The 13,695-nt window shown below is 43.4% G+C and overlaps 1 long non-coding RNA gene and 1 pseudogene across 1 annotated transcript; one reads left to right on the top strand and one right to left on the bottom strand.

Annotated features, from left to right (window-relative positions):
- The first annotated feature begins 985 nt into the window (after positions 1-985).
- Positions 986-2,239, top strand: LOC129347597 (cilia- and flagella-associated protein 251-like; annotated as a pseudogene).
- A 6,489-nt stretch (positions 2,240-8,728) lies between these two features.
- On the bottom strand, positions 8,729-12,598 carry LOC129347486 (uncharacterized). The gene is made up of 2 exons (XR_008599621.1): positions 11,616-12,598; positions 8,729-9,868 (listed from the first exon to the last, which is right to left on the bottom strand). It is a non-coding gene; the product is annotated as an uncharacterized LOC129347486 (long non-coding RNA).
- Positions 12,599-13,695: the final 1,097 nt, after the last annotated feature.

Raw genomic sequence — 13,695 nt, 5'->3', positions numbered from 1 at the left:
TGACAGGGAGTAGGGAGAGGAGGGGGAGAAGGGGGCGGGAGGGGGAGGAGCGTGGATGAGGAGAGGGAGTAGGGAGAGGTGGAGGAGGGGGAGAGGGAGGGGGAGGGGGAGAGGGAGGGAAGGAGGGGGAGGAGAGTGGAGGGAGGAGGGAGTAGGGAGAGGGGGAGGAGGGGGAGAGGGGCGGAGGGAGGGGGAGGAGCGTGGAGGGGGGAGGGAGAGGTGGAGGATGGGGGAGGGAGGGGGAGGAGGAGAAGGAGTAGGGAGAGGAAGAAGAGAGAGGAGGGGAGGGAGGGGGACTAGCGTAGAAGAGGAGAAGGAGTAGGGAGCGGAAGAAGAGAGGAGGGGGAGGAGCGTAGGAGAGGAGGAGTAGGGAGAGGAAGAAGAGAGGAGGGGGAGGAGCGTAGAAGAGGAGGAGTAGGGAGAGGAAGAAGAGAGGGGGGGGAGCGTAGAAGAGGAGAAGGAGTAGGGAGAGGAAGAAGAGAGGAGGGGGAGGAGTGTAAAAGAGGAGGAGTAGGGAGAGGAAGAAAAGAGGAGGGGGAGGAGCGTTGAAGAGGAGAAGGAGTAGGGAGAGGAAGAAGAGAGGAGGGGGAGGAGCGTAGAAGAGGAGGAGTAGGAAGAGGAAGAAGAGAGGAGGGGGAGGAGCGTAAAAGAGGAGGAGTAGGGAGAGGAAGAAAAGAGGAGGTGGAGGAGCGTTGAAGAGGAGAAGGAGTAGGGAGAGGAAGAAAAGAGGAGGGGGAGGAGCGTTGAAGAGGAGAAGGAGTAGGGAGAGGAAGAAAAGAGGAGGGGGAGGAGCGTAGAAGAGGAGGAGTAGGGAGAGGAAGAAAAGAGGAGGGGGAGGAGCGTAGAAGAGGAGGAGTAGGGAGAGGAAGAAAAGAAGAGGGGGAGGAGGGTAGAAGAGGAGGAGCAGGGAGAGGAAGAAAAGAGGAGGGAGAGGAGCGTAGAAGAGGAGAAGGAGTAGGGAGAGGAAGAAAAGAGGAGGAGGAGCATGGAAGAGGAGAAGGAGGAGGAGGAGGAGATGGAGGAGGAGAAGGAGGAGGAGAAGGATCAGAAGATGGAGGAGGAGAAGGAGGAGGAGATGGCAGAGGAGAGGGAGGAGGAGAAGGAGGAGGAGGAGGAGAAGGAGATGGAGAAGGAGGAGAAGATGGTAGAAGAGATGGAGGAGGAGAAGGAGGAGGAGAAGATGGCGGAGGAGATGGAGGAGAGGGAGGAGGAGGAGGAGGAGAAGGAAGAGGAGAAGGAGTGGGGAGCTGAAGAGAGGAGGGGGAGGAGCGTAGAAGAGGAGAAGGAGTAGGGAGAGGAAGAAGAGAGGAGGGGGAGGAGCGTAGAAGAGGAGAAGGAGTAGGGAGAGGAAGAAGAGAGGAGGGGGAGGAGCGTAGAAGAGGAGAAGGAGTAGGGAGAGGAAGAAGAGAGGAGGGGGAGGAGTGTAGAAGAGGAGGAGTAGGGAGAGGAAGAAAAGAGGAGGGGGAGGAGTGTAGAAGAGGAGGAGTAGGGAGAGGAAGAAAAGAGGAGGTGGAGGAGCATAGAAGAGGAGAAGGAGTAGGGAGCGGAAGAAGAGAGGAGGGGGAGGAGCGTAGAAGAGGAGGAGTAGGGAGAGGAAGAAGAGAGGAGGGGGAGGAGCGTAGAAGAGGAGAAGGAGTAGGGAGAGGAAGAAAAGAGGAGGGGGAGGAGCGTAGAAGAGGAGGAGTAGGGAGAGGAAGAAGAGAGGAGGGGGAGGAGCGTAGAAGAGGAGAAGGAGTAGGGAGAGGAAGAACAGAGGAGGGGGAGTAGTGTAGAAGAGGAGGAGTAGGGAGAGGAAGAAAAGAGGAGGGGGAGGAGCATTGAAGAGGAGGAGTAGGGAGAGGAAGAAAAGAGGAGGGGGAGGAGTGTAGAAGAGGAGGAGTAGGGAGAGGAAGAAAAGAGGAGGGGGAGGAGCGTAGAAGAGGAGGAGTAGGGAGAGGAAGAAAAGAGGAGGGGGAGGAGCGTAGAAGAGGAGGAGTAGGGAGAGGAAGAAAAGATGAGGAGGAGCATGGAGGAGGAGAAGGAGGAGGAGAAGGATCAGAAGATGGAGGAGGAGAAGGAGGAGGAGATGGCAGAGGAGAGGGAGGAGGAGAAGGAGGAGGAGATGGAGGAGAAGGAGAAGGAGGAGAAGATGGCAGAAGAGATGGAGGAGAAGGAGAAGATGGCGGAGGAGATGGAGGAGAAGAGGTAGGAGGAGAAAGAGAAGGAGGAGGAGAAGGAGGAGGAGGAGGAGGAGAAGGAGAAATAGGAGGAGAAGGAGGAGAAGATGGTGGAGGAGCAGGAGGAGGAGAAGATGGCGGAGGAGATGGAGGAGAGGGAGGAGGAGAAAGAGAAGGAGATGGAGGAGGAGAAGGAGGAGTAGGAGGAGAAGGAGAAATAGGAGGAGAAGGAGGAGAAGATGGCAGAGGAGATGAAGGAGGAGAAGGAGGAGGAGAAGATGGCGGAGAAGATGCAGGAGGAGGAGGAGGAGAAAAAGGAGAAGATGGAGGAGGAGAAGGAGGAGGAGAGGGAGGAGGAGAAAGAGAAGGAGGAGGAGAAGGAGGAGGAGAGAGAGGAGAATGGGAGAGACAGGGGGCAGGCCATGAAGGAGAAGGGGAAGAAGCTGGAGGAGGAGGAATAGCGGGGAAGGAGGAGCAAGACGTGGAAGAGGAGGAGGAGAGAGGAGAGAAGGGGGGAGCAAGAGGGGAAAGGATGGTGGAGGAGGAGGAGGAGAGAGGAGAGAAGGGAGGAGCAAGAGGGGAAAGGATGGAGGAGGAGGAGAGAGGAGAGAAGGGAGGAGCAAGAGGGGAAAGGATGGAGGAGGAGAGAGGAGAAAAGGGAGGAGCAAGAGGGGAAAGGATGGAGGAGGAGGAGGAGAGAGGAGAGAAGGGGGGAGCAAGAGGGGAAAGGATGGAGGGGGAGGAGGAGAGAGGAGAGAAGGGAGGAGCAAGAGGGGAAAGGATGGAGGAGGAGGAGAGAGGAGAGAAGGGAGGAGCAAGAGGGGAAAGGATGGAGGAGGAGGAGAGAGGAGAGAAGGGAGGAGCAAGAGGGGAAAGGATGGAGGAGGAGGAGGAGGAGGAGGAGAGAGGAGAGAAGGGGGGAGCAAGAGGGGAAAGGATGGAGGAGAAGGTGGAGGAGGAGAGAGGAGAGAAGGGAGGAGCAAGAGGGGAAAGGATGGAGGAGAGAGGAGAGAAGGGGGGAGCAAGAGGGGAAAGGATGGAGGAGGAGGAGAGAGGAGAGAAGGGGGGAGCAAGAGGGGAAAGGATGGAGGAGGAGGAGAGAGGAGATAAGGGAGGAGCAAGAGAGGAAAGGATGGAGGAGGAGAGAGGAGAAAAGGGAGGAGCAAGAGGGGAAAGGATTGAGGAGGAGGAAGAGGAGAGAGGAGAGAAGGGGGGAGCAAGAGGGGAAAGGATGGAGGAGGAGGAGGAGAGAGGAGAGAAGGGAGGAGCAAGAGGGGAAAGGATGGAGGAGGAGGAGAGAGGAGAGAAGGGAGGAGCAAGAGGGGAAAGGATGGAGGAGGAGGAGAGAGTAGAGAAGGGAGGAGCAAGAGGGGAAAGGATGGAGGAGGAGAGAGGAGAGAAGGGAGGAGCAAGCGGGGAAAGGATGGAGGAGGAGGAGAGAGGAGAGAAGGGGGGAGCAAGAGGGGAAAGGATGGAGGAGGAGGAGAGAGGAGAGAAGGGAGGAGCAAGAGGGGAAAGGATGGAGGAGGAGGAGAGAGGAGAGAAGGGAGGAGCAAGAGGGGAAAGGATGGAGGAGAGAGGAGAGAAGGGACGAGCAAGAGGGGAAAGGATGGAGGAGGAGAGAGGAGAGAAGGGAGGAGCAAGAGGGGAAAGGATGGAGAAGGAGAGAGGAGAGAAGGGAGGAGCAAGAGGGGAGAGCATGGTGGAGGAGGTGTGTGTGTGTGTGTGTGTCTGTGAAATCCGGTTGGAGTTCGGCTGCTGGGAGTCTCCCTGGATCAGTGGATCGGGGCTTCAGTGAAGGTCCCAAGTCCTCTGGAGACAGAAACAAAGCAACATTTCAACCATCAGAGACTTTCTGCTCCTCACATCGTCCACTGGATTCCGTCACACTACACTGGATCCACGTGAACACAGTGGTGAAGCTGCTCAGACTCTCAGTTGCTGCTGTAAATGACTGAATTGTCTCAACGATTTACTAAATCATATTTCATTCTTGTCCCGGATACATTTACATTGCTCTGTGAAGAGTCACTGCTATTAACTCTTCATTTGGCCAATATCTGCTTGTTTATTAGATGAATAGTGCGACTCATAGAACTACCAGAAGCTGATCAACCCCACGATCATTTCTTCTTTTTTGAGTTATATTTTTTGGCCTCTTTCTGGCTTTATTGAGAGACAGGAAAGTGGGAAGGACCTGCAGTAAAGGGCCATGAAGTGGATTCGAACCCATGACCACTGCGTCAAGAACTATAATCCCAAACTCAACCTGTTGAGCTACAGCGGGTCGTAGCTGAGTCATTGTAAGCCAAGGGAAAGAGAACATGAGGACTTGCCCTTGCTGTGTATTCTGGGAAACCCTGTGGTTTTTTCCAACTTTGTTGTACCAACAACAAATTACATTTTCAGCTCATTCACAATTACAAATTCAGACATAATGAGGTACACACGATTGGTCTGATGTGTATTTTCAAGTCAAATATAGCTTTTTTAATTGTTATGCTCAAACGAATCAGAATAACAACTCCGCTGAATAGATTGTAGTTTACTTTTTTGACAGTGCAGAGGTCTGCAACATCACAAACCAACGTTACGCCTGTTTTAATTCTTCCTCATATTGTATCTATGACACTTCTTTAAACACAAAATTACATTTTAGCCCTTAATATATATATTTTTTTAAAAAGAAAATATCTATGCTAATATAAATAAATAAATACAGTGAAGATAGTGGGATTTTGAGGTCAGATTTTGTCAAAGAACAAATTACCACTCATAAAAATATAGATTTTTGATGTAGACATTATTTACCAGTTATGTAAAGTTTTTATCATTTTACCATTATTGTACCAGTTTATGCAGTTACATTTAGAAATGCTAAGCTTTAATAATATAATAACAGTAAATTGTTCAAAAAGTTACAGCTGTTCAAAACGATTATTTCTCACAGAGATTCCGGCTCAACCAGTAAATACTAAATACACAGAACAGATTCAGATCCAGTCACATGCAGCAGTGATGCATCTACACAGAAACACCTTAATAAAATCACTTCACTGGTGTCTCCACCATCACACCAAATAACCACATCGTATTAAAATGAACTTTAAACGTGACTGTTTAAGAAGAGGGTCTGAGCACTTTCAAATGATTATATTTTAGCTGATTTGAAGTGTGTAAACAATGTCAAAGAACAGTTTATTATTATTAAAAATACAGATTTGTGACACAGACATTTACATATTTTTTTCCCTACAGTCGGCATCTAAATAGATACATGATTTTATTACTTATTCTTTATAAATTATTCAGAACTTTAGAAACTTAAAAAAGTTCATTTCTCACAGTCATTTCGGCTCATCTGCACGTTCTGACGTCATCGCCCCCCCCCCTTCTCCTAATGCTTCCATCATCTCCGTGGTTACCAAAAATGCACAATCTGTTATTTTATGAAAAATGGCCCAGTCGCCATCTTTATCTAAAACTTTTACAATCCTGTATAAAACTACAGATGTTTGACGTGGACAATATTCAGAGTTTTTGCCTGTTTTTGAGTCATATTACTGGTCTCAGCACAAACAAACCAACAAATCATATAATATGACAATAAACAGAGGAACATTTCCAGCAACCATCACTCCTGTGCTCTAATGCTACATTGTGTTAGCTAATGGTGTCGACAGGATAACTGATGATTAGAAAACCTTTGTGCAATTATATCAGCACATTAATTAAAGTGTGAGTTTTTATGGAAAACATGAAATTGTCTGGGTGACCCCAAACTTTTGAACGGTAATGTAAAACAAAAAAACACTTTCATCAAACCCCTTTAGCGTTCTGTTAACTTATTTCAGAACTTTTATACAGCAAAACTCACAAAAAAGCAAATTTACACAAAGAAAACACCACTCAAACTGTGTTTTACAAAAAAGCCCCCGAAATTCTGATACTCAACAAACTTTAAATTCAACAAATTATTCTCATTTCTTGGACTGAAACCGTTTTCAAAATGTTCACAGAGACCAGAGGATGAGTGAGACGCAGGAAAAGCATGAAATGAATTTTCTTACCTGAACGCAAACTGCAGGTGCTTCAACTGGTGCTTTCTCCGGCAGGCTCTTCTTCTTCTTGTTCTTTTTCTTCTTCCTCTTCTTCTTCTCACGATGATCCGCTGAGGTCTGTCTTCAGTAGGTTGTTGAAATCCTTTTATAGCTCGCTTTGCAAAAGGTCTTGTTCAAGTCCAGGTGCAAAAAGAGGCCGATCGAAGGTCTGCAGGCCTTTTATATGCGTTCGGAGCGTTTCCATGGTTTCAAATAGTGCACGCACGGGCCTTCAATAAAGCATCCATGATGTCAATTTATTTGTTTCTACACTTGCCTTGTTCCATGTACACGCAGGAGTTTGCACAAAGTCCACCTTGTAACTCCAGTCCAATCACATCTAAAACAGCCAAATCAAATTTTGTGCGTAACGACGATTTATCTTAATAAAACTCCTGACTCTAATGGGGCTCAGGATTCATCCAGAGAAGCTTTAATACAAATACGTCCACTCTATAAACCTTCAGTCTATGTGGAACAGCTGACATGGTGTGTACAAGTCCACAGAATAGTATTTATCCTAAGTGACCGCTGCTGCGCCACGTGTGTAAATGCGCGTAAAGACGCACTGATGGTTTCTGCTGCTGTGATGCTGCAGGTATTTATTCAAGTCAGAGGAAACAATGTAACACACAGCAGCTGTGGGCAGCAAACTGGACCTCTGGAGGTGTTTAAATGTTTCTGCTGAATCCACAGTGACATTCAGTGAAACCTTAACAACATTATTATTTCCGACATGAATCCAGCAGGTTCCACATCTGTCTGACTCACATTATGATCCGGATTTTGACAGACATCTCAATATGTTATGAAGAAGATGATACCCCTGGGTGGTGCTGCTCCACCTGGAAACAACACAAGGCTTGATCTACCCCAACTGGGTCTTTTTATGCAAACGTTTGTCTCGGTTTTTCTGCCGCTAACACAGAAAGGTAACATCTCCAATAGTTCTACAGACACCTGTCCTGTTTAATCACTGACAAAAATCCAAAACAATGTTTCCTCAGTGTTTCTACTTACATCAAGCAATAGTACATTCCTGAGTATGTGTATTCCACACAATACTCTCAGTATGTACAGTATGTGTTTGTACAGTGCAACACATCTGAGACAAACAAACCAGAACAGAACAGTAATATTAGAAAAATATTATAGTATCAAATGGAAGCAAACTGCATAGGGGTCTCAAAAAGTATTCTGACACTTATTTTGTATAAATGATTGACATGTAAATTTGTTTTCTAGTACAGTTAGTTTATAAAAGTTTAAGTGAGAGCATGTAGCTTTACAGGACAACAGCAAGTGTTAAAATACTTTCATATAGTCAGCAAACTGACTTGGTTTTACAATATCTACACTAGTTGCTTTAAGCTGCTTTATGTAGTTATTACAAAGTCAAGCGTATATTTAAAACTAAAACAAAGACTTGAAATTATCTTTGAGATTTTTTCTCATCTTACAAATATGATATAAAATGTGCAATTTTAGTGAAAAACGAAGATAAGCATCAGTAAATGCAAGCTAAGTAGTTAGCTAGCTAGCTGCTATGATTGTCTTTGCTAAAGCTACCGTAGTTCACCATTTTTTAAAAACCTCCTTGTTGTATTTGTATATTGATCTTACAGTCTCTCAGTTTTAGATTTTTTTTATGTCAAAACCATAAAGCAACAGAAAGCTTTATGTTTTGTGAAAAGTAGCAGTGACTGCAGGCTAGGTAGTGAGCTAGCTCCTAAGATAGCCTTTGCTAAAGCTACTATAGTAGAATCTGATTTCAGGCTGGAGTTTATGTAGCTTCGTGTAATTTAGGAGTATTTATTACTTGTAGTGTGGTCTTGCATTTTTACTGAACTATGCTGTCACATTTTTTTTCCATTTCATTTTACTTTCTTCTTTGATGTAAAGCATCGTGAGCTGCACTTTGTGTATAAACTGTGCTTTACAAATACAGTTGTTAATATGCTCAAGTATTCAAACTTTAATGACATTTGATTTTGTGCTTAGATATCAAACATTTTCTGCATTTAATTACATTATCGCCAAATTAACAAGGTGGTGGGAGGGTCTGAAATTGGCCCTACAGCCCATTTTAACCCCTTTGTGGGTCAATCCATGATTGGCCAACAGAGAAGGTGAACATGTGGTTTAATTCCATCCAGATGTCAGTAGAAACTGGTAATATTTGTTGCCGAGTCAAACCAGAAACTGCTGATGCCAGAACATGTATGAAAACTTGTTCAATAGTTGACTCAGCTGTTGCTTCATTACTGGTAACCTACATAATTCAGAGCGCATTTTACTCCAACTTAGAAGTCATGGCATTTGAAACAAACTGATTAAAACATGAACAAAAGGAAATAGTATTAGAGTGAAAGTGGGCAGAGAACAGGTGGAAGGATGAACGATAGATACTGTGTGGTTTAAAATAGTTAAAAAGGTGCGGAAATGTTCAAGAAAAACCAGCACCAGGCATGGTTTTAGTAATAAGACATCTTTATTAATCATTTGGAGAGACATGCTAGATCTCTGTACAGTGTGAATGGAGAGCCAGCTCTAGACTGAACAGTCTGCAGCACAGAGCTGCGACAGAAACACCTTCAGGGAATAACTGCAGCCCCCCTACCTCCAATTCAGACCCTCTTCTTCCCCGACACACTCAGACATTGGTTGCATCACTTGGTCCATTTCCAGGGAATGTTAAAACAGGCCTTCAGGAAACAAACTGAACTCTACTTTCATATCTAAAGGGAACAAAATACAAACAAGTGTCTGTAGCTACCAATCAATCATCTTGTCTTTGTTAAAAAAATAAATACCCATGAGTCATTTCTGAAAAGTGCTCCTCTTACTAGGCTGTGTGCTCAGTAATGAGAGCAGAACATTCCTGTTTTCAGATAATAGGCAGCAGAAGGTTAGAAGGTTCATGATCAATATCAGGACAGATGTTACAACTCCAGCTGTTACATTAGACTGCAGTTATTCACAGAGAAATTAAAACCTCACATTCCTCATAAAAACTAGATGGGACTTTTATTAAATAAAGTGTTGGTGAATAAACTGTGTAAAAAGTGCAAAGCAGCTCCATTAAATCAGGAGATGTGAGACTTCCACAGCATGGATCACCATCTGCTGTGTTGATTCATAGCTGAATGTCAGAATGAACCGAGATAGAAAAGCTGCTTTGAGCTGCAACATTACGGTCTGACAATCCAACACCATCACAGTTTTCATCTGGTTGTTTTGCTCCAACATGCTGTGAAGTTCAGTTTTTACCTGAATCAATACAGAGATTCTATTTCCAACCAAGACTGGAATAAAAATTAGAATGTTATGAGGTTATTAATGCAACTAGATCCTTTCAGATGGAAGGATTTACTTCTAAGTTCTAATTCAAGTTTCAGTTGGAGCACATTGCATTCACAAAGAAAAACAGCGATACCTTCATAGCAACATTTAATAAACCTAAAGCTTCCCTGTTGGCTCATTGGTGGAGTTTGTTACTGAGCATCTGAACCTTAAATGCAGTGAGACGACCATCTTCAGTCGAGGCCAGTCAGAGAACTTCAAGACCTTCCATCAGCTGGACCAGATGTGGCATCATCTCCCTCTGAACATCTGGATGACAGGAGAAAAGACAGAAATCAAACACAGATCACAGAAATACAATTTATTCACTTTCATCATTTTATAAAAGTAGCATGAACTTTATTAAAACTTGACATCAGTAATGAAAGTAAATGTTTTTATCTCATGTTGAAGCTAAATTTAAAGTCAATTTTAATGACAGTTTATCCTGAGAGGAGTGAGAATGGAGCTTTTCTTTCCTTTTTAGAATATTCCCTCAAAATATTCTGTCTATTTTTGGCTTCAGAAGCATTTTTCTTTTCTTATTTATTTTTAGATACCTGAGAATGATGCACTTTGCTGGTTTGCAGATAATTTCATGTACAATGACAATAAAGATCTTCTATTATATTTTGCTAAAACAAGAACTGCAAACCTTCTCAACCATCTCTCAGGCTGCAAAATTCCAACAGCGACAAAGAATTATCTGATGTAGTTATAATTATAATCTTTACTGAACCAGCCCTGGAATTAATAAAAATCTGTATATGGGTATGATTTTCTCTGATGGGACCACTAAAACTGCATACAATAAAGTAAATCTCTTCTGCACTGCACACATACTACACTTTTGTATAACTCTGGATGTCAGAGTAAAGGCAGACAGATCCACCGATCAGCCACAACATTCTGACCACTGACAGCTGAAGAGAACAACATCCATCATCTTGTTCTAATGCAACGTTCTGCTGGGAAACCTTGACGTTCATGTGGATGTTTGACATGTACCACCACCTAAACACTGCAGGACAAACAACCCCCTAGTCTCCATGGCAACAGCAGTCCTTGATGCCAGCTGCCACCCTCAGCAGGACAAACTAAACTGCTCAGGAGTGGTCTGAGGAACACGACAGAGCTAAGCTGTTCACCTGGGTTCCACACTCCCCACATCCACATCTGATTGAGCATCTGTGGGATGGTCCAGGATCAGCCTGGTCTAGGTAGGACCCACCCTGCAACCCACAGGATCCACAGAATCCACAGGACATCCCCAGAGGTTCTGATGAACCACTGAGTCAGAGGAGTTTTAGCAGCATAAAGGGACCAACACAGTATTAGTCAGGTGGTCATAATGTTACACTGTTATATTGTCATGCTGATTATATGATCAGTAAATGTTACCATCAATTATAACGTCCACATTGATCAGGAAAAAAAACAACTATCAGTTCATTCAGAAACTGTGGGGTTAAACCTAAAAACACAGACCTCAACAGCAGTTTGTTTCAAAGCAGAACACCAGCTGGTTTTCACTAAAGAAGCTTTCAGAGCAACAATTAAATGACAGTTTTGTTCTCATTAAGTTCAGAGTCAGCCAAAATAATGTACACACATCAGGATAAGAAAAACTTGTATAAATATTTCATTTGTATAAGTACTTCTATACATATAGATTCCTCTTTCTAAGTTTGATCAAATCACGATAACTCTGTGTCCTGTTGTACGATGTTTTCCCAACAGATGGCGCTACCCTCATGAATGGAGCATCAACAAGTGACGTCTACAACACAACAGAAATGTCTGGAAGCCAGTGGCCACCACTTTGTGCACCTCTTGTAATTGTAGAGGCCAAAGTTAACTTTTATTAATCTTGTGATGTCTGAATAAATTTGGTATTGAAATATTTATGCAAGTTTTTCTTTTCCTGATGTGTGTAAACATTATATTGGCTGACTCTGTATAATGGGTTTCTGACAGGTCACCAGGCAACATCTTTTTATAATAATGACAAACATACCTGCATTCTACAGGAGTGATTTTCCTCATGTGCAGGTAAAGATGTGTGAGGAGCTTAGAGATGACAGGAGCAGGAGTCATCCTCACTAATTCAGCTTCCACCTAGAAACAGAAAGACCACAAACAAACACACAAATATACTCTCAAACGTTCAACCTCACAGCCTCAAAATATCTGTTTAGGAAGTGTTGTGTTTCTAAATTCTGCTGAAAGCATTGACAGACATTCTCTTACAAGGTTGTGTAAAAAGCAGCCTGTCCTCTGAGCTACTGAGAAATCTTCCTGAACAAAGTTTCTACATGTAAATCAGCTCAACAAAAACTAAAGCCTCAGTCAGAAATAACAGGTATCGCAAATTATGAAGGACTTTCTTTGTTAATGCAGACTTTCTGCTTCAACCTCACATAAAAAGGGGAGTTTAACTCGTCAGGTGACTGAAAATGAACGGCTTGTGCAGTTCTAGATCCAAAAGTAGGATGTTTCAGCTCATGTTTTACTACAAATACATGCAATAACAAATAAATACGATGGCTGGTTGATGGTTTATTCACTATTAATGTCACTTTATATACTGGATTGAAATTGAGCAGTGGAAGAAAGAAGGAATTTAATGAACTTATGGAGATTCAGAGAGGTAATGTTGCGCAATGTTCAGCACAGTTTAATTCAAACCAGCTCAATGTTAAACTTCGGTGCAGCTCAACGGGTTTCAGTTTACCTTAAAGTAAAATAACTTTTTTAAAAGCTAAAATACACAGCAGAGAAATACACGTTAAGAATTTCATTCTAATAATGACGGACACCTGCGGCAGCAACTAACACAGGTGTTCAGCAGTAAGTTAGCCACCTGTGTTGATTAGCCCGCTAGCTAACTTAGCCGCTTAGCTAGCTAACGCGTCCGGACCAACTGCTCAAACACGACAAAACACAACTCTTCACAAGTCGCTGACTTAACGTACAACAAAACAAAATAACGCTACTGGTTAGAACTATTTATCTTCTTACCGTGTTTTACTCCAAAAACAAGGTCAACAGCAGCCAGAGATGCTACGAGACATGCCGACCACAGATTTATATATGAGACTAGATACGCTAGCGCGCTGTCTTCTATATTATCTATGGTCTGACCAATCACTGCTCTCTGGCTCCGCCCTTTGAGAATCTTGTTGTCGTTTGGCTCCACACTTGCTGATGACCACTTCCGGTCTCAGAAAATGAAAAAGAGACCCTTTCTCGTTTCTGTCTCTTACTGATTTTTTTTTGTTATTCTCAATATAAAATGAAAATCAAAGCATTTTTAAAACTTCCTGTATCCATTTTTGATCATGAAAAGGAAAAACGCCTTGTATTTCAATTTTATTTTTTGTATTCTAAAACGAAAATCAAATAACCACTCGTTTTTTGTTTTTCATTACCCGTTTCAGAATGGAAAATCCAATTGCCAAAATATACACGGACCCAGGTGGTCTTGTCCGACAGTTCCATGCCATTCACTTGTGCCTATTAAATATTATCATGTAAATGGATTTGGCCAGCTAATGTCACATCATTTTCTGCATTTGCAGCTGCTGGTCATTTTACATAGCTCAGTTTAACTCTGTTGTTTTATCATGTAAAAGGAAGTGGGAGCAAGGATAACAGACGCTTTAGCAGGTTTGCCCATAACAGCTGAATAAAACGTAGCAAAATAGCAGAGCTTTTTTCGAACATGCAGCTCTGAGTAATTCACCCAGGCTGTGATGGTTTGCTGCCCTCTGCTGTACAAAGCCTGAGTAACTTCTTCTGCAACAAGTGAAGAGTATTTCAACTGGTGGGTAGCAACAAGGGCTGAGCTTCCATCTCTCTAACCTTTCGTTTTTATATTATTATTTAAAAAGCCCATCTCAGTTTATCAAAGTGGTATCTTTAAAACTATGTTGTGTTTTTAAAAAAAAAAACTAATTGCAAAGACATTCACTCAAAATCAAAGATAAAGATGTGCAAATTTGAGGAGCTGGAGTCAAAGCTGTTCACAATTTAATCAATTTGAATTACATGAATGGTTAACTAATCTCCAAAATTTCGGCTGAATAATTCTTTTA

This window comes from Amphiprion ocellaris, chromosome 19 (assembly GCF_022539595.1).
Source record: "Amphiprion ocellaris isolate individual 3 ecotype Okinawa chromosome 19, ASM2253959v1, whole genome shotgun sequence".
In the NCBI taxonomy this organism is placed as follows: Eukaryota; Metazoa; Chordata; class Actinopteri; family Pomacentridae; genus Amphiprion; species Amphiprion ocellaris.
The sequence above is the reverse complement of the archived record's forward strand: the minus strand, read 5'-3'. Positions and strand labels throughout refer to the sequence as shown.